The 20,651-nt window shown below is 40.5% G+C and overlaps 1 protein-coding gene across 7 annotated transcripts in view; it reads left to right on the top strand.

The window, feature by feature from the left end:
* The first annotated feature begins 7,093 nt into the window (after positions 1-7,093).
* MYRIP (myosin VIIA and Rab interacting protein) overlaps positions 7,094-20,651 on the top strand; it is a 205,673-nt gene continuing 192,115 nt past the window's right edge. For all 7 annotated transcript variants that reach the window (XM_063156288.1, XM_063156333.1, XM_063156308.1 and 4 more), the window contains exon 1: positions 7,094-7,181. The gene's annotated coding sequence lies outside the window, so the exon portion shown is untranslated. The remainder of the gene's footprint in view (positions 7,182-20,651) is intronic.

Consider the following 20,651-nt stretch of genomic DNA (forward strand, 5'->3'; position numbering starts at 1 on the left):
GACACACCCTGTTGGTGTGTCTGAGAGCTGAGAGTTTCAGAGCTGAGCAGGGAAACAGGACATATGTAATCTGGGCCTGGGTCTGCTGGAGGGCTGGTGTATGTCAGTTTGCACACTGGAAAAGTGTTTCTCATAGGAATTATAAAAATGAGAAATTCCTGAAGTCTAGCTGTTGCTAATTTGGGCAGAGTGGAATGGGTTAAGGAATAAGTCTTGCAGGGCTGATGCTGGTCTTGTAGAAGAAGAGGGCATGAGTGCAGTGCCTGCAGCCCTCTGCAAGGACAATGCAAGGTGAAGTGACATGGTCCTGTCAGACACAATACCTTTAAAACAAGATGGAAAAGTAAAACGGCTGATCTGAGGTCCCAAGGCAGACACAGAAAAAAGAAACTTGTGTGTATTTGGGACAATCCCTGGAGGATTTGGTTTGAATAAAACCACACAGTCATTCCTGCAGCTTGTGACAGATATAATCCTGCTCCAGTGTACCCCATGTTCTTTTGGGGGTAAATTAAATGAGAAGAATTTTACTTTGTATGTGAGAAAACACCAAGTAACAAACTGATTATAGAAAATCCAGGGAGAGGAATTAAAGCATTCATGGGGTAAGCTCTTTGAAACAAGCACAATGAATTTTCTATGCACAGAACAAGCTCAAAGGGTACTGAACATAATTAAGGCATGTGAGAGGTTGTGCAAGAATATGTCAAACAGTAACATGATTAGATGTCCCAGCATCAAACACATCTACTTTCACAATACTTTGGCTCAGTCTTTTTCTGGAATGAGGTGCTGGTAGGCAACTTTCTTTTAGTTGCTTTGACTGTTGTTGCTATACATTTGCCACTAAGATTTGGGTTTGGGAAGAGAGAAACTACCTTTCTAAAGAATCATTGTGGAAATAGATTTTGTTTGATGATTTTTATCTTAATGTCCATCTCTGCTAGATGGATCATGGAGAAAAGAGTCTCAAAATATCTGTTACTTCTGCTCATGGGGAAACCTTAGCAGTCGGCATATCTAACTAGCAAGGCTCAGAAACATTAATGAACTAGCCTGTGACATTAGCAAAGAGCTTGCCTCACTCTCACCAGACATTTTTGCTGTTTGAAGCATCAATTTTTTTCCTCAGCCATGCACTACTGATTCTGAACAAATGAATATTACAGAAGAAGGGACTTCAGTGTAAGATATCTGCATAAAAGTTTTGTAAATGTGGACAAAATGGTACCTATTTCCATCCAATGGTCTAATGGGAAGGGGAAGAAAGTGAGCAAACTTTTTCTCTTTGAAAAGACAAATTTTCTTTTTGACTCAGAAATGGTTAAATCCTATATCCCCAAACAATTGGTTGGAAAATTCAGCTGATCTGGTTTTGTTGACCTCATTTCCATGTGGAAATTACTGTCAGGATTAGGATTTCTTTCAAAAAGAAAAAGAATTTCTGAAAACTACTTCATTCAGGATGTACTAAAATATAAGAAGTTAATAGAAAGTATTTTAATTTTGACTAATCTTCCTTAAAGGAATTCACTGTTTTTGTACTGACTAGAATTTTTAGGGCTCTGTTCATAAAGATTTATTTCATTATTGCTGGGGTTTTCCTTGTAAAATATAAGCATATAATTATATAATGTATACTATATGCATCTGAGGATACTTTTTCTGTGTAGAATTATAATAAGGGACAGAAAAGCATTTAACACTATCACCTTCATTTATCAGCTTTAGCCAAAGGCAGTTGGGTTGATGACAACTTAGATTTTAATAACTTCAAATAATGAAAAACTTCAATTTATTTGAATAAGAAAAGAATTTTATAGTTGTTTTATGAAAAAAAAAACCTTCTAGAGTGTATTCTTGTAGTCTGGCTCTAGGTATCAGAGGTGTTAAGTAAAATAAAAAATTCCTGATTGTGCTAGAGAATTGAAGCAATGAACCCAAAAGAGAGCTGCAGGCATAATAGTTTTAGATGGGTTTGTTTTAAACCCAAAATTTCACAGCTGTCTGTTGATTCTGGTACAAAGAAATCAAATGAAGCTGAAAGAACATATCGCTACACAAGAGATCAAGAGCTAAACCAACATTCACTCCTGTTTGTTCAGTGCTTGAATCTGTGAAGTCAAATCCTCCTTATTATGAGCATTTTCCTGTTTAGTTGGAGACTTGCATGGTTTTTCTTATTCCTCCCCTGGGCACCACAGAGCTTTTTCTCTTTTTTTTTTTCAATTTGTGGAGAAGAGAGCAGAGCTGAGCCATACTAGAGATGCTACCACATCCTCAGCGCCACTTTGCCCAGGACACAAATGTAGCTCTAAAGAAAAAGCATCAGTGGACCACATCCCTCCTGCTGCTTGCTCATCCTCGGATTGATGACTAAGAAGGAGTTATTGCATGAAACGTGGGGCTAAATGGAGAAAAAATAAACAAAGAAACAAAAAACCACCCCCTGAGGATGAAGGACATCCTCACATTGTTTCATACGTTTCAGCCACTGCCAAGAAATGAAGTCTATTCTTCAGGGAAATTGAAGAAGTCACCACACCTTTTTAAGAATTTTCTTTTTACTTGCAGAAATGTAGGAATTTAATGTTGTTGCCCATACCCATTTAGTGACAGACATAAGAGAAGAGCATCAAAAGAGTCTTCATTTCTTTGCATGCAGCTTCTTCTGCAAACACCTTCAAGCTTGCATTTATGCACCCAGAAAGAATGAGGAAATCTACAGTAACAGCAGCATCATGTTCTCTTCTACAACTTATTAGCATTCTGATTATTCCCATTCTTTCCAATAATCATGGAAAGAATTTCTCTTACTAATTATGTATCGTATGTTTTTTTCTCTACCATCTCTCTTATGAACTCATATTCCTGTTATTGCCTTTTCATTGACCACAAAACCACAACAAAAATAACAAAAAAACCCCCTCCTTTCTGTCCTCCCACTGATCATAAATTGTTCTTTCTGCATTAGTTACAGTTTGTCTACAACTGTTTTCATCCCAGTTGTGAGTGTTTGGTAAGTTTGTGTCTTTTCTAAGTGTTAGCTTGCCTGAATTCTGTTGCTGCTTGGTAAATACCAAAACTTCCTCAAGCTCTCTCCCTAACTAGTGTAGGTATATAACCCTTATCCTGTCTTCTCTCAGCTTTCCTTTTACTCTTTCCACACTTAGCATTTATCAGAGCTTCTCCATACACTGTGAGGCTTGTGGGGCAGGGAGCATGGCTGTTGAAATTTCCAAAGGAGAGTCATTGCAAAATGTAAAATCAAATGTTATGCCCTATATACTAAGTAGTGTTAAAAATGTGTCCATTCTTTTCAGTTCTTTCTCTTCGTACTCATTTTCTTATGGCCTATGAATAACTTAAGTATTTTAACTTATTTATCATAATACTTTATGTTTTGCATGGAAATTTTGTAAAATTATTTACGTTTATGAAGTTCTTTAGGACCCTAAGATAGAATGTTACAATGACTTACAAGTTATTACCATCAAATTATTGTTACTTAAACTTTGTGAAAATACTCTGAGGTCTTAAGAGATCAGTTGAAATTAAGAGAAACTTAATTATTTATTATTGTCTTCATTTGCTGCCCTGAGATACCAGTAGGCTGGAATAAATTCATAATTTGTCCTTGTGGCTAACATAGCAGCTAGTGGCAAATCAGCAGGTACTGTCCATATTTGCATCTCCTATTTCCCTATAAAACTCCCTATTTTTATTGAGAAAGTTGGGACACTCAGAAAGCAAGCTTCATAAAGGCCTCCTGGAGTGGTCTGTGATTGTCACTGAATAATCCAGCATGACTGTGCACATTGGCTAACATCATATTTCTGCACCACCCTGGGTATCCTCTGAGGGAATACCAAACCAGCAAAAATCTTATTTTCCCAAAAAACTATTTATTTGAAGGTTTTGCAACAATCATATGCTGTAAAAAAAAAAAACTGGCCAAAACTCATGATCATATGAACTGTGCTGCAAAAATCTTCCTGTGACTAGCAGCCCCATTCCATGGATGCTGAGGGCAGAGAGTTCTTTGTAGAGTGGGACCTCCGACCCAGAACTACTGCTGTCCGGCTAAGGCAGGGTCCCACAGGTGCTGGCAGCAGGCTGCCCTGACCTCCTTACACCAGTGCAGCCTGCTGGTTACACAGCACAGCTTGGGGACAGCCTCAAGAGTCACCTCTCAGCCACTGCAGCCTTGTAGCCACTGTTATGGCATCACTGGATTTAGTGCTGAGCATTCCAAGAAATACCAGCCTGCTTATTTCAGTCTGCATTTGGATGACTTTTTTCTTTATGGAAAAAGGCTGTATTGTGACAAGAGAAACTTACCACCAAGAAAACACACTATTTTCTTGTCCTGCACCCCATTATTACCGGATCTACCTCCCATTTTTACAAGATTTTTCCCATGCTGCTGCCTAAACAGCACCATGGTTGCTGTTACTACACATGTGTTCCCTGGGTCCGACTTCTTTTTTGCTTGTCTCCCCACTGAGGTTATTATCACTGAAAGAGTGCATGGTCTGTAGTTTATCTTAACTGTTGTCAATATATGGAGAACGGGGAATTTCAGAGCTATAGGATGTGAAATAAGTGTGCAGGGCAGTCTTCTTTCCCTGATGACCACTCACTCTTGCCTGTGTCCCTTGCACCTCTCAGTGCCCTGCTCCCCTCTGCAACTGCCAGGCACTGGGGGGGGAAGGTGCTTGGGCATGTGCTGCTCATGGGGTAAAAATTGCCATGCCACCACTAGGGACTAGCCTCTGGATAGTTTCTTTTCTTTTGACTTCTGTTTATTCTGCAGGCTTATTTTGATACTTATTTTTATTACTCAATGGCTGTATCTCATGTGATTTCAGGGAAACCCTGGCATATCTCAGTTTCCCCATCTATCTATCCCTTATGATTTGGCTTGTAGGGATGAAAAAGAGATTTTATGCAGGTTTGGGGTTTTTTTGTTTTGTTTTGTTTTTTTTTTGTTTTTTTTTTTACTGTGAAACACCTGCTACAGATGTAAAGAGAAGCTGTTTTCTCTCCGAGTGAGACACCAAAACCTGTAGATGAGGACAAATAGAGCATCTAACAAGTAAGGTGGGGAGACATACACTCAAATTGAGAATTCCAGCACAGTATCCACAAGGTAATTACAGTATTTCTTCACTTTTGCATGGTTCCCTTTCCCCTCTTTCAGCGGCACTCTGTCAGTTGTTAGCGGCTGGCTTATCTGTGTCACTGATTAATGCCTTCCCTGTGGAGTACTCTTGCAGTAAAAACATGTAAATGTAAAGATGTAAAAATATACTGATTTACATGTAAACATGTAAAAATGTATTGGTTACTGTACTGGTGTGGAATGAAGGGTCTCAAGTCCAATGCTTTATCTCCAGTGGTGAAAATGTGAAATATTACCTTGAAAGGAAAATACACTCTGTGTACCTAACTGCAGAATGTTGAGGCAAGGGCGAGACATTACTCTTGAACTCAGTATTAGCTTAGTAGCTTGAGTGTGAGGAGCAGGATCTCAGACAGTTTTATCTGTTTAACTTCATGGTTGTATAATCATAAGCATTCTAGAATTACTGGTATTGATGGCTGACTTTAAAACATTATTCTTCCAGTGTTTCAGCTGGAATATTGGAGAGGGGCTTCTATCCAGATCTTTTTCCAATTATTAAAAGTGCTCAAGTGTGTTATCGCTTACTCTTCTAACACAGGCAATGTGTGACCTATTGTTTAAGTCAATCCCTGATTTGTTGCCATGTCGTGTTGCTCTTGAAAAAATGTTACTGCTGAAAATGACTGCTCCTTTTTCTTGTTTTATTTAAAGAAGAAATTTCTTCTGTTTGGGAAACACTGAGACATGTATTTACCAATAGATGTGTTTGGGAAATACAAAGTGATGTCTGATGCAGAGTACTTCCTAAAGTTGTTTTTGTTTGTTTGTTCTTTGCATACACATTTAAAATGAATGTGATGTCTGCCTCACAGAGTGGCACCCATTTTACTAACAGAGGCAAGTGTAGGTTAGAATAGAAGTAAACGTTTGCTAAACCAGTTAATTTGTTATACCGTGAAATTCATGTAAACAAAAATACTCTCCCAGAAAATGTTTTCTTTGAACACCTGCCAAAGTTTATTGAATTCATCTGTCTTGACAGAGCACTTTGGCTGAGATCAAATAAGTCCATACCTTGCAGTGAACAGCTGCAGCTACTTTAAAATGAAGTTAAGCAAGCATGGAAATAAAAAACAACAACAAAAAAAGGGGAACGAAAAATAATACCGGGAGAAAAGTAATTAGCCTGATACAATAAAATCTGCAGTGATTCAGGACATAAAAAAGCGCTTCCACGTTACAGCAGTGACTCACAGATGAGCTGAGCGACTGACCAGGCCGCACCTTCCTTACGACTGCCCGGTGCGCCGCATCCATACGGATGGAATTCTCGCCCGTTCCCAACAGAACGGCCTCTCCTTTCCTTTGACAGACACCCGCCACGGGCGGCCCGCACCCGGCAGGGCCCGGACAGGCACCGCCGGGCAGCACCTGTGCCTCTCCCGGCCAGCTGGGGCTCAGGTGGCGGCCGGGCCGCAGGTGTCCCCCCCGGCCGGCGGGTGTGACAGTGGCAGGCGGCCCCGGGGCACTCGCCGGGGCGGCGGGAGCGCGGTCCTTGCCTGTCGGGGGCGCAGCTTTGGGGATGGATGCGCACCGGGGCGCGGAGGTTCGCGCAAATCCCGCCCCTGCCGGCCGCGCCGCCTCCGCCCCTGCCCGGCCCCTTGCCGGCGATTGGCGGCAGCGCCCGGGCAGGTGCCGGTGCGCGGCGGGAGCTGCCGCCGCTGGCACCGCAGCAGCACTCGGCGCGTCCGGCGGGGCGGGGAGGGCTGAAGGCGACAGCGACAGCAGCAGCGGCGGCGGCAGAAGCAGCAGCAGCAGGAGGAGAAGGAGACAGCGGCTTTCGCCTTGCACCGGCCGGCGCGGAGCGGAATCGGGGCACCTGTGCCCGGCGGCTCCGCGTAGCTGGTGGCCGGGGGCCGGCGCGGGGCGGCCGCAGACCCCGCTGTGCATGAGGGACGGGGCGCAGCCGCCGGCGGTGCCTCTGCCCGTGCCCCAGAGCGAGGCGCTTCCCGCCCGCCTGCCATTGCGGTGCAGCCCTCGCACTTGGCCGGGGGTGAGTACGGCCGGGGCCGGGGCTGGGCTGGGCTGGGCTGGGCTGGGGGCCCCCCTGCCGCGGCAGCGCGGGGTCGGCCGCGCCGTGGGGCGGCCTGCGGCAGGGCCGAGGTGCGGGGCCGCAGCGCCCGTCGGGGCCGGCCGGGCTCGGGCCGTGGGGGGCCCCGCGCCGCTGGGCAGGGGCCGGGCAGGGCCGGGGGTCCGGGCGGGCCGGTGGCCGAGGGGCCGCCGCTCTCCGCGGCGTCCAGGGGCGAGGCGGGCCGCTCCTCCGCGGCAGCGCGGCATTAGGCTGTGCTTTAATTACCGGACAGATGTCTGAGCAGCTTCGTGGTGTTCTGCTGGCCGCGTGGCTCTTCGAGCGCTGTCACTGCAGTGCATCATCATCATCGTTATCATTGGAGTGTTTTACTCTGATCAACTTCCCCGGGAGCCCGGGGAGGGTTTCAATGTGGCGCTGCCGCTGTCCCCGTTTCGTGGGAGCATCCCGCCACGCTGCGCTTGTAATTTATGCCTCAGACAGAAGCAGCGTGCGTTTTCCTAGTATCAAGGTCAGTTTATCGTAACTGCTGAGGAAAATACCATATGGCTCAGACTGACTTTTCTTAGGGAATCTAATTAAGTCGGAGCCTGTGTTGTGCTGGGATTTGTGTTATGTTTCAGGCAAGCGTAACCGAATTAGATTGCAGAATGCCTTATAGCGCGTGTGTGTCGCTCCTCAAGCGTGTTTGCGGGGACATTAACTGTAACTAGCAATCTATTTTGACAAATTATGCTTTTTTTGCCTCATACCTACCATTTTACTATTTCCTGCGTTTCTGAAAAGGTGGGTAGCTGCCTCCCTATGGAGCCAGGAGTTTTTTATAATAGGCACAGCAAAGATTTTAGCAATAAAGGCTTTCACTCATTCCTTTTGTAAGCCTTTTCTGGAAGGCTAGAGAGTGAGAATGGAAGGATAGTTAGTCTAGTTCTCATATTACCAGACATCTTTCTGATTTTGATGGACTGTCATCAAACTGGACAGGTGTTTATAGTTGCTTATTTATAGTGATAGCTCTTCTCCGTTAACTGCTTTGGGACCACTGACTAAGCCCCTGCTGTTAAATGTCAAACAGTAGTGTTTGCTGATTAATTCTACCTTTAGGAAATGAACAGAGCTGTGCAAAAAGCAGAAGATGCTGTATCTTGTACGTAGCCCCTCAGGCTACTGCCATACCTGTCATTGCTCAGGTATCAGATTGTATCAGAGTGTATTTACTGATGCCTTATGCCTGAGCATTTAAAAAGGTACTTGGCTCTTGTGTAGCCTTCCTGGGGAGTTTGTCAGCTAACTTAGTAGATTGCAGTTAGAAACAGGGGAGTAGCCCTCTCAATACCTGTGATATGTTAGTTAATTGCCAGTGGTGAGAATGCAGACAAGTCAATTCCGCCCTGGTAGCCCTCACAGGGGTGAGATGTACTTAGAGCACTACCCCCTGTGACAGGATTTGCTTCTTGGACCTGCTGCATGTTCAAATGACACAATATTGTCTTTTCAGGCAGGGTAGTGCCTTTTTGTCTTCGTCTGAACCACTGCTGTCTGGATGTAGAAAACTGAGTTAGAACTTTCATTTATTTTCCTGAGTTGGTTTCTTGCTTCCATGCTAACCTGATGAATACATCTGAGTGCACTACATAGCGTGTACCCAAGTGTATGAGCACAGTAGGAGTTCACCCTTCTCACTTCATAGTTGCAGTAAACAGAACACTTGAATGGCTTGTATTTAAGTAAAGAAAAAAAAATCCCCAAAGCATGCATGGGTGATGATGGAGCAAGGCTGTATGTACCAAGTGCACTATTGTTCACAAACAGTACATTGGTATGAAAATGCGACTCCTTTGTATTGCTGCCAGCATTAACATGCCCTATTGTTACAAGGCTGGAAACCGTGGTTTGGCAGTGTAAACCACCTTAACTTGCCCTTGGAAAGCTGGACAAGTTGAAAGAATCTAGCTGAATATAATTCCATGAAAACCACAGGGACAGCTTTTCTCTTTGAGAAAACCCATTGAATTGTTTGAGCAGATTACTGCTGCCTTCCTGTGGAATGCTTTATTCACCTTCCTTTTGGATTCAGGTAGGTTATTTTTTTTTTAGATAGATTCTTAGAGATAATAAAGGCTTCTGACTTACCTGTGAACCACTGACAGCCAGAGAATAAAACAGCTCCAAGTTTCTTATACTCAGAGATTTATAGCAGCTTACTTTCAGAAGAAGCTTTTAGGGCTTAAGGAGGTGAATGCTATATTTTGATGTGAAGTGAAGCACACAACACTATTCCTCAATTTACCAAAGAAACTTCTCCGTTATGATAAAACCAGGCAATTTTACAGAAGGGCTAAATACAGTGTAATTTGATATGATTTTAAGCAGTGGTCAAATTTTGCACATTTCTCTGTGAGATTAGTCAAAGATGCCTGTGTCTGAAATGTTGTGGATTTACAGAAACTGAAGAGGAAAACCTCCCATATATATCTGATACACCAGTAAGTTCTGCCACTCATGTGGTAGGCTAGTGATTATGATGTGCTTGCTGTTTAACTTTCAGTTAAAACATGCTGTCTTTTTTTTTTAACAATCTTGTCGACAAATGCCATGCTGTATTTTTTAAAACTTCATTTTCTGTGAATCAACATTATGTTTGGCATACTGTGTCCTGAAAATAAATAAATGATGCACATGTAGTGGAAAGCAGTTTAATCATAAACATTATCAGCTTTATCATAGATGAAGAGGGTATAAAGACTGCAATGGCTTGATTGGTCAAAAGCTAGTATCAGCATATTGCAATAATGACAGATTTTTAGATCTTATGCATACTATTCAGGGAATAGAAACACAATAAATTTCCAAGCCAATATGTATTAAATTTCAATACCACAGCAATGTATTTATGTGTATATATAATACTTTTAAAGAGTGTTCTACTAGTAAAACACTTCATGCAGCAATTTTTTACTGACCAATTACCTCCTGAACTGAGTAAAAGAAACAAAATCTCTTGTTACTTTTTATCATTTTATGCTTCGTTTACCTTTTGATCCATTGATGATCAGAAAAAGAAAAACTAATATTGATGTTTGGTATTCAGATTATTGGAATTATTTCTATCTACTGGTTGTTTTAAGATATAAAGCATTACCACAGGAAGTGAAATACACATTCTTCAAGGCAAAGTATACCTCCAAATAAAATATCATGCATTGGGGAGGAGCTGACTACTGTGGAGATCAGTCTTGGTGAGACACTTTGAATGGCATTGTCCCCATTGGCTCATGGTAATCAATTCTGGAGTTTTCTGGAGTTTTGCTGGCATTGAGTTTGCAGACAGGCAACTCTATCCTGTCCTCTTGCTGAGCACCCAAGCTCAAGTTCTGCTATATAGCAGTTTCAAGAAGCTCTTTCTAGACTCTTTTTTTGCAGAATGTGCTGCTTATTGATGGAGAAGAATAAATGGGGCAGCCGTAGTTTCTGGATTAAGTCTGTTTAAAGGGTGCAGAGATAATTTTCTGTAGAAAGTGTAGTATCTTCTTGTGATAGCAATCTGAAGTGTAGGCTCACTCAAAAGCTGTTAAAGTTCATGGCGTTCCCACTGTCTTTAATGAGTCTTGAAGCCAGGCAGTATCCTGAGGTCTTTGGGTTCTATTAATAACCAAGCAATCCCTTCCCCAGCACCCTCCACCTGTTGCCATGCAGAATAATAGGTGGTTCTGCTGTTGTAAACCAACTTTCTGCTGTTGGAGGAAGACAGTACATAATTGGTTGTTTTCTTTCTTGAAAGCAATATAGTTTATAACTGGTGGAATAAACTTTCTGTTCTGCTCTTGTGATGAATTTTATCTCTTCTGAAACGAATACAAGAGCTTATTCTTTGCTTATTAGGCATTACTTGTGGGACAGAAGATGTTTTTAATGGGGTTTTCTTCTGGCCCCTTTTGAGCTGTATGAACAGGATTTTGTGTCCTGTTAATAAAAAAAACCCACTGGTTTGTGTCATCAAGATTAATTGCTACAGCGTGGATGTGCAGTGAATGATTTAAGTGCAGTTGACAGGGATGCAACTAGCACTGACCAGAAATACCTCAAATTTCAGGGATGCACCTATTTTTCTATCCATTGTTAAACTTGCAAGAAATTGATTACTTTTTTTCCCCCTTACGAGAACTGAATCCTTTTGCCTCTCAGGGATCATCCCCAGGAGTGCTTGGTGTACCTTTCTGAAGTTATCTCAGCGCTTGCATCTTTCTGTCATAAGTGCTTTGATATTTGTTTGACAGACCATGACTTGGATTCAAGTTAAATCACAGTGTGTGAATTGGAGCACCATCAGGTTTCAAAAACAATTGAAGGAGCTTTGAGGAGGATTCAAAAAGGTGATGTTGTTTCTCACTATCTCAGTTGGTCTTGATCTAAAAGTGACACAAATCATCCATGTGTTGATCACTGCAAGCAGAGTAACCATGAATTGAGTCCCAAATGAGCAGAAAGCAGTTTGCCTCTAGAGGAGGACAAGCCTGATTATTCCATCTCCCACTTCTTTTCTAATGTTTAATGATAAGGTTTAAAATTCCTGCTCCAAGGTAGTATCACAGGTCAAAACAGGCAAATCATTGGAAATACTGTGGACTTGGGTTCCACACATGATTAAGTGAGGAGCCCTAGTTAGTTCCTAAAGGTGGTGGCTTGACTTGATTATGCTGTTCAAATAATAAGTTCTGTGGGACTCAAATAGGGGTGTGTGCTGGCTGGATGATTTCCTGGGCCTGTAGGAGGATGAATTGGTTCTGTAGTTAAAACTAAAGGAGCTGTGATTCTACTCCAGTTTGGTTCCAAATATCAGTGAAGCAGCAGTCAAAACCTGACACTGAAGTTGGCCTTTGAACTTCAGAGAGTAACTGACTGTGTATTCTGCTTGAATATAAACATGCTTTATTTGTATAAATTTATGATCCAGAACTTCAGGTGTGTGTTTATTGGTCTAGGCTCAGGTTATCTCCATTGTGCAGTGTCAATACAAAAAAAATCAGCTGAGCACTGGTCCAAAGCAGAGTGTCTTCTGAGTACAGTGTGGAGTAGGTCCCAGTGTCAACAAACGGATCCATTAACTCCCCCACCTGGCAGATTAACCCAGGTATTTTGGTTTTCACAGGCTTTGTAAAGCTCTGGCTCTATTTAATTCATGTCTTATGTCACTTGACAAATGGTTACCTAAACAAACCAAAGACAACCTGCTACTGAAACCCTTTTTACAGTGCACAGGGCATACGGTGTGTGTCAGCCAACTGCAGCTCGTCACAAAGTCTAAGTGAAATGGGAGATGTGGCTTTATACATTTCACTTCATTGTTGTGTATCTTGTGATTCTTGCTTCTTCGAGGGTAAATCACGGTTAGAAGCATTTTGTAAATGTCACAGTGAATGTGGAAGGCACAGTCTTCGGAATTTATTTTAGCTTTTTATTTTGTTAATTTACTTGCTAATCTGTAAAATTCAGTAATTTGCAGCGGGGTTTCCTGTCAGTGGTTTGAATTAACAGTGATTTACTGTATTAAATTTGTTTTCACATCTGGCAGCACTAGAGAATACTGCCTCATTGTGGCAACTACTGTTGGAAGCATTTTCTTACCTCTAAAAATAGAACTTTTGTCTTTCTTCTAGTCCTGCAGGAAGATTCTCTCAGTGAAGGTTTAGTTCTTGGATAAATTTTAATTATATGTTCATGGGTGGTATTTCATAAGAGGGATGAGGGATATCAATTAGTGCAACAGATGTTGTAGGGAAAAATACCAGTTTTACTGTATAGGATATTTTAAGTGTGCCTGTGGTATGTTTGCGTATTGGTTGGATTTTATGTTATGGATGTTTTAGTAGCAGCCAAGCAATCCACACTTAATTGTTTACTTTTGTAGCTTGCAAGGATTAATCACAATATGGCTTTCAAGTTATGATGAGTTTCTTATTTTGTCATAACTCTTTTGCCTGTATTATTGAAATGCAGAATTAAACTCAGATGCAAAATGTGTAGTGCTTCCAGAGCTGTTTGACTTTAGACAAAAGCTTCACCTTTTCTCTCTTTTTTTTTTTCATATTAAAGCTGTTAATAACTCAGATGAGCAGCCTTGTCACCACTTAACTCAATAGTGATGCTTTGGCATTGTGGAGTTGAAAAACTTATCTTAGTGAACCTATTTTCTTGGTTAGTTTATTGAATATTATCTCTAGTTGTTCTAACAAATAGTGACTGCTGTGGTATAGGGGAAGGCATTTAACTTTGATACACATACTTGTCATGTGCTGCTCCACAGCTTGTACGGCAGGGGACCTTCTGTATCGTTCAGTTGCCTCAGGTCATACGGGACAACAGGATGTTGGCATCTGAAATAGGGATCTGCACAGTAATATCCAGAATGGGTCAAGTTGGAAGGGACTATCTGGTCATCTGGTCCAGCATCCCTGCTCAAGCTGGGCCATCCTAGAGCACATGGCACAGGATTGCATCCAGGTTGTTTTTGAGTATTCCTGATGAGGGAGATGGCACAACCTCTCTGGGCAGCCTGTTCTAGTGTGTGATCACCTGCTTGAAGAAGCTCTTCCTCGCATTCAGGTGGAACTTCTGACCACCAGTCCCTGTCCTTTGCCTATTGTGCTGTTTGGCCCCACCGAGACAAGCCTGGAAACATCCTCTTGGCGTCCTCCCCCCACACCTTCAGATACTTAAAGGCATTGATGAGGGCTTCTCCCATTTGTCCTCCACAAGGAGGGAGATAAACAATTGAGCCTTCCCAGACTTAATATGGCATCTGACCTGAGTTTTTCTGGGTGCCAGTACTAGATTGGTATTTGCATGTATTTATACTGGTAAAGTAAGTGCTCACTTCTCTGTCTGCCTCTTAGAATGAGAGAGAAACCCTGCAATTCTTTGAAGGAACCGAGAAGTATTCACTGTTTCTTTCATCTCCCTTCAACCCATGTAGCTCATTTGAGCGCGATTGATTGTGAAATGCTGGGACTACAGGTGTCTCAGGAAAAGTTGTGGCATGTGTAATGCAGCACAGGTGGGTGAATGCATTTTTGCAGTCCTCACTCTTGAGCTGACGCTGAGGGGAAAGGTAGGAGTACAAATGAGCTTTTTGTTTTGTATTCTTTTCATGCTGGCTCAATCTTAGCAAGTACAGTGTGAAGCCTGATTTGCCAGGTGTGTTCTGGTTTGTGTTTTGATGCAAAGGTGGAAGAGGCATAACTCAGTTCAGTGGCTGCTGCTCTCTCTGTGCAGGGAGTCCAGGCATATAGAATTAAGCTCTGAGCCCCAATTTGCAGGTTAGGCATTCAAAGGGAAGCCCTGCAGTCTTGTGCTTACAAATGTGCAAATTTCTGATTGTGTTGGACTGTTTGCGATCAGTTGCATTCCCTAAGTGCACACGCTGGCTTTCTTGCTGGCCTGTGATGATTCACTCTGGAGTTGGTTGACAGTCCATTACAGTAATGAGCTGGATTTCATGCTTTAGATTGAAGGCACATGGAAAAGAGGCAAATCATCCAAGATACAATTGTGTGTCAGCACATTACTTCTCCAATTTTGTCTTTTTCTCCAAGCTGTCTTCTTCATTTCTGGAAGAGTGATAGTCAGTCTCACAGTCAGAATATTGTCAGACCCATCATCTTTACGCACTCTTCCATAAGACAGTTGCTGTTAAATAGAGAAAATAGAACTGAACATGATTTGCCTAAATTCACATAAACAATGGAAGAGGAGACTGAAGTAGAATGAGAATATACGCTAACTAGAAATCCACTTGCATGTGAAATATGTGAAATCAGTATATGCCAGATAAGCTATGATCTTCAGCAGCTGCGGGGATTTTTGATAAGACTTGACTCAGTTTTACCAGTGAGAAAATTATTCTGGTCCATCAATTTAGCTTTTGTATCACATTTTGAATCCCCAGTGCGATTTGTACTTGTGTATTAGTTGTAGGCCTGATACATAAGTATAAAATGGTCATTAGTTGCTATACAGATTCTCTTTTTTAATATGACTTTTTTTGAACCCTCAGAGGTAGATGATAAATTAGGTTCTACAGTGCAACCTTTAGTCTTTTATAAATTTTTTTTCTATTTAAATAAAATAGGTTCTGTTTTTTTAGAAACACTTTTATGTGCTGTGTTCTGCCATTAGGAGAGTGCTATCCTTATATGAGAGATGCCATTTTTTCTTGAATGGAATGGGATTTCACTAATGTTTTTAATTCTGTGTCATGGTTTAACTCCACCAGCTACTAAGAAGAAAATGAGCTCTATCCCAGCTGTCACATTCTGCTATTTCATATTCAATAGTTAAAATAACATAAAATATGCAAGCAAGAAGAAGAGCGTGAAACTCCTGTTTATTTCCTAAATAGCTTAAAATTTAAAACCATGCAGTACTAACCTTTGACCTGTAAGGTTTAAAGTTTCACCCATTATGGTATGTTCCCGCAATATTTTAGATAAATGTACATACAAGTATTGTAATAACTTGCATTAATAAGAAACATTTCTCCCTGAAGGAACTGAATGAACTTCATGTTTTAAAACCTGCTGCTTTACCCCTCACACTCCCCAGTGGAACAAATGTAACTTTGCTCAGAAACTTGCCAGCCATTTGTTTTGCTGCTTGCAAATCTCTCATAAAATTAGTCCAAGGCTGAAAGCAAGATAATTTCTTTTTGCTTTGGTTGTAGACCAGAAAATATGTGCAGTAAAACTCAGCTAAAATCAGTGTGGGTACAAAGAATAACATTGTCTTTGACATCTTTATCTTACATCTCATTTAAAATGTGATGCACCAGATACGAGTCAATCCCATGTTGAAGTCAGGTGGGTTGTATTTAATTTTTCAGTCAAAGAGGTGGCCTTTTATTTCTGATGAGTATATTTTCTCTTTTCTTATTTTGAGACATTTGTTCATTTTGAGTGTAAAGAGAAGAATACTCAGTGTTTTTTACTCAAGCTTCTAGACATTCTTGGAGTTTAAAAAAGATTAACAAATCTGTGGCCAGAGTTAATTATGCCTCATTTCTGACTTAATGATGTGCTAGCTGTAGTAGAACTTACTTTGGACAGTGATGTTTTTAAAATGTTGGCTTGTGGCTGAAGTCTGTTTTATTCAAGTGTGTTGACGTAACTCAAAGCACTATTAGCTTTTATTTTTCAAATTAAGAGTATGACATTATGTCACAGTTTTGTGATATTTACTTTTAAAAATTATCATAATGACTTCACATGATCAAAGTAGCAATTTCTTTTGGACAATTCAGTAAACAAAACTTTTTAAAATACGAGGGTGGTGAAGGAGCGCTGTTGAGGACAAGGTGCTTGTCTTCCTCTGTCTTAGGTGACTATATTGTATGATTTTAAAGGGGAAAATGTTCACCAGCACGATTATACAAGGAATTTCTTATAGTACTACAAGAATTCTGGAAAGAATGACAAGAAAGATTGAGCAGTATTATTTGGGTCCTGACAGACTGCTAAAGGAAGGCAAGATGAGCTTGTTGATGACAGAAGCAAAGATAATTGCTAGTAGGTTTCTTCTTGATCTTCTACCTGGAAATTTTCGAAGTGGTAGAGTAGCAAAACAGAGTAGAACAGCTCTGATTAAGAGTTTGGTGACTCTAAAGCTGAGACTATGGGTGGGGAAGGTGTTGTATATGAAATATTTCAATTGCAAATGACTGGGTTGAAGGAGTTTGTGGTCTTGGTTCCTCAGGTGTTACGTTTCATCAATGCACATCAACAACATTTTAGAGCAAAACTTATACTGTCTTGTGACAACCAGTGAAATCTTGATTAAATATGTGCTCAGAAATTGAAAGAATTGTAGGATATTCTTGTTTGGAGAGCTCTTTTCCAGATACCCACTGTATATACCCCCCAAGCCTTCTCTTCTCCAGGCTGAGCTGTCCTAATACTCCCAGCATCGCTGCCTGTGAAGGGTGCTCCAGTCCCTTAAACATCATTGTGGACATAAGTATCTTTCTTGTCCTGGGAAAGCCCAAACTGGACACAGGACTCCAGATGCAGCCTCACTAGTGCCAATTGCTTTGCTTCAGCATAAAACTAAGAGGTCTGTGTTGTACAATATTCAGTGTGACCACTTGCATAATTAACTTTATCATGTAGTTCTTTGTCAAGCCAAGAATCTGTCTTAAATATTAGTTGTCACTTAGCCCAAAAAACTTTTTTTTCACCCAACCTCCCAGTAATGCTAAACATCTGCTGAGACTCCAAGTCTAAACAACTTAGCTGTCTTATGGGTGAGTAGAAAATGCACTACTTGCCCTTGTTCCTTGTGTTGATGCCCTTGTATGTGTTAAAACCATGCATTGCTTGCAGTTCTTGAAAAACATTTCATTTGCTTGTTTTTCTTTTTGCTGGGGTTTGGTTTTGTTGTTAAAGTTAAACTCAAGAAAGGTTTTCAATGTGGAAGTTTTAATTAGATTTTAAAATAGACTGTAAGAAATGTGAAGATTAGAGTATTACTCAAACAGTACCCAATCCTGTTTTGTAAGCCTAGGCTTTTCTGTTACAGTGTTTTAATTTGTTGAATAAAAGTTTTCTAGGGAGTGATATTATTCCTTATAAAGTCTGTGAGATCTTAGATTTTGTATTCAGTTTGAGATTTACCAAAGAAGTACTCATGAAGGCAATCATCTGAACAGCCTCATGTAAGTTATTTTAATTCAGGCCAGAAGTTATTTTAGGCTTAGACGCTATTTTGTGTGTTTTAAGGTAGTTTTAAGTGTAACTTGTTACATTTTCTCTAGAGGATTTGCCATTGTGTATTTCTAAAATGCATAATCTGGATCTACCACAGAAAGGACTTTTGAGAATTGTTCATAAATATTTATAAGCTGCTGTGATACTCCCAGATCAGAGGTGATTTAGTAATGTGATGAAAAATTATTTCCTAGGAAAACATACAGCATTCCTTAGAGGTTAATGTAGTATTGGAATGGAAACTGAGAATACCATAGAGAACTAAACCACATGAAAGTCTAAAGTTAAAGCTGCTTTTGATTTTAAAGCATATATACTTGAAATGAAGTCTTTGCCAGCCCCAGAAAATCAGAGGTGGTGGGGCTGCCCACTTATTCCCAAGCTTAGGGGTAAACTTCCCCTTTCTAATACATGGTCACAATTGGCATTGGCAGCTGAATCAAAGGGACAATTTTCTTTACTGGTGGACCAGTTTGCATCTGTGGAAAAACATTATTGGTTTTTAAACAATTTCCAAAAGGGTTTTGATGAAGACCTGAAGGGAGAACTTATTATGAAAATGTTAATTACAGTTGTTGACTTGATGCTTAAGATACTAGGAGATCAAAGATGAAATTCCAGTTACCTTCGTCGTCTCGTGTCTTAGAAGACTGTAGCCCTAGCATGCAGGTGTCTCTACTGGCTCCAGGAATTGCTTAAAAAGGTTTTATTTCCTTTTACTGTGCATCATATATTTTCCCTTTAAGTGTATATGCATGAAAAAAGTTACTTGGAAAAGCCCTGCTTACTTCCCCATGGATGTGGCTCTCCTTTAGTGAAGCCCTTCCATGATTTCAGAAAGGCAGAGATACCTTTGCATTCAATTGCTTTCTTTGGGAAGAGCTGAGCAGATATCCCTAAGCCTGAAGGGAAGGATGTGTCCCAGGACATTTCATGCTCTGTCTTTGAGCTTCAACCCAAGTGTTACCTCAGCAAACCCTTTTCTTTTCCTTGCCAGTGCTCAGTGAAGCTTTGGTGCAAGAACTGTAGGTGAAAGGACAGAGGAAAATCTTAATATTTCATTGAAAATTTTGCGAAGATTTATGCACATGTGGCATTGAAACAAAATCATCTTGCCAGTTGTTCCTCGCTATGTTTTAGCCAATCTTTAATTTAAACATATATTCTTGGTCTTGCAAGTGAGATTAATGAAGACTACATACAGCCCTTTGTTTCTTTGGCACTTTTCTTCTATGCAAATCAATTTTTTTTAGAAACAAATTTTTAAAGCCTTTATTAAGTACTCATTGTCATCCTCCCTAGTAGATTCAGAGTCAAGCTAGAACATTGTGACCTTTTTTTTCATCTGTATGAGGAACATATATCTTGTTGGAGGCATCTTGTTGTCTTGATTTCACCTAAGCTTGTATACCATCAGCTTGGTTTTAGTGAAGTGTTGTTTTCTTGAGCAAGGAGTTTATTCTAAACTTCATGAATAGCTTAACCAAAACAGCCTAACCAAAAATACACAGTTCCCTCCTTTTGTGTGTGTGTGTTTTTCTTGTTTGAAGAATGGTAATCAGATAATTGTAGAAAGGTAAATATTGTACTAAAAAAACCTCCACCAAACCAACGAAAAAAAAAAAAACATACAAAACCCAACCAACCACATCCCACATCATTATCTGAGTAGCAAAAGAAATGTTGAGAAAATAAAACTGACTTTTTCCCCCATGCTTCTACTTGCAGTAGTACTTGGAGTACTTAATTGTATGCCTTAGCAGTTTTCCTTAGAGGTATGGTATTTTTGAGGCAGGACCAGCTTAGATGCTTTATTTACATAGTAGCCTCATCCACTTGCCACTCACCATGGATGAAGAGTCAGTAATAGTTTCCTCTTGTATTCTGTGGTAGGAACTGTAATGTGTTCATGGTTATTATGTATGTTGCTGGGGGCTCATAACAAAGATGCAAAGACTGTCTTGTGCTTCTGAAGCTGTAACACAACGTGGAGATGGACACCTCTGTGATTGTCCAAATAATTGCATAAATCAAGTGACACAAGTTAATACTGAGAGCTGAATTCATGAGAATTCAATTAAATGAGTAAAAGTCATGAGAAAATAAATTAGAACAAATTTCATTAGTGAAACTTAATGGACCAAGCTCTAGTTCAAACTTTATAGTACCTTCAATTCACACATAATATTAACTACTTCTTTTTCTCCTCCAACCTTATAGTGGTGATATCTAAATATAGATAGTGACATCTAAATCTTTTCAGTCACTCTGGGAAATTCATTTAAAATTTATGTGCTTACTTTTATAAATGGTGCTTTAAAATAATTCCTGATTTCTTAGTTGGCAGTATAAAACATTTTTAAGTGTTACAGCAGAATATGTTCTCTGTTCATAGACAGTGGCAGGGATTGCACTGCAAGCAGTTTTATAAAATCTTAAGAAATGTATAAACCTGATTTGACCTGACTTAGTTAAGCATGTTCCTTTTTGAGAGCTACACTGAGGTCTGACCTCAGCATCTCTTATTATCCCAAATAATTTATCTTTTTCATTTATATTTGAATGGGGGGTGATTGCTTTCAGTGTGTGGAGCCTGCCAAATAATTCTGAAATAAATCCTTCAAGTTGTACGAGGGAAGTTTAGATGGGATTTTAGATGTGATTCCATCACTGAAAG

This window comes from Melospiza melodia, chromosome 1 (genome assembly GCF_035770615.1).
Source record: "Melospiza melodia melodia isolate bMelMel2 chromosome 1, bMelMel2.pri, whole genome shotgun sequence".
Lineage (NCBI taxonomy): Eukaryota > Metazoa > Chordata > Aves > Passeriformes > Passerellidae > Melospiza > Melospiza melodia.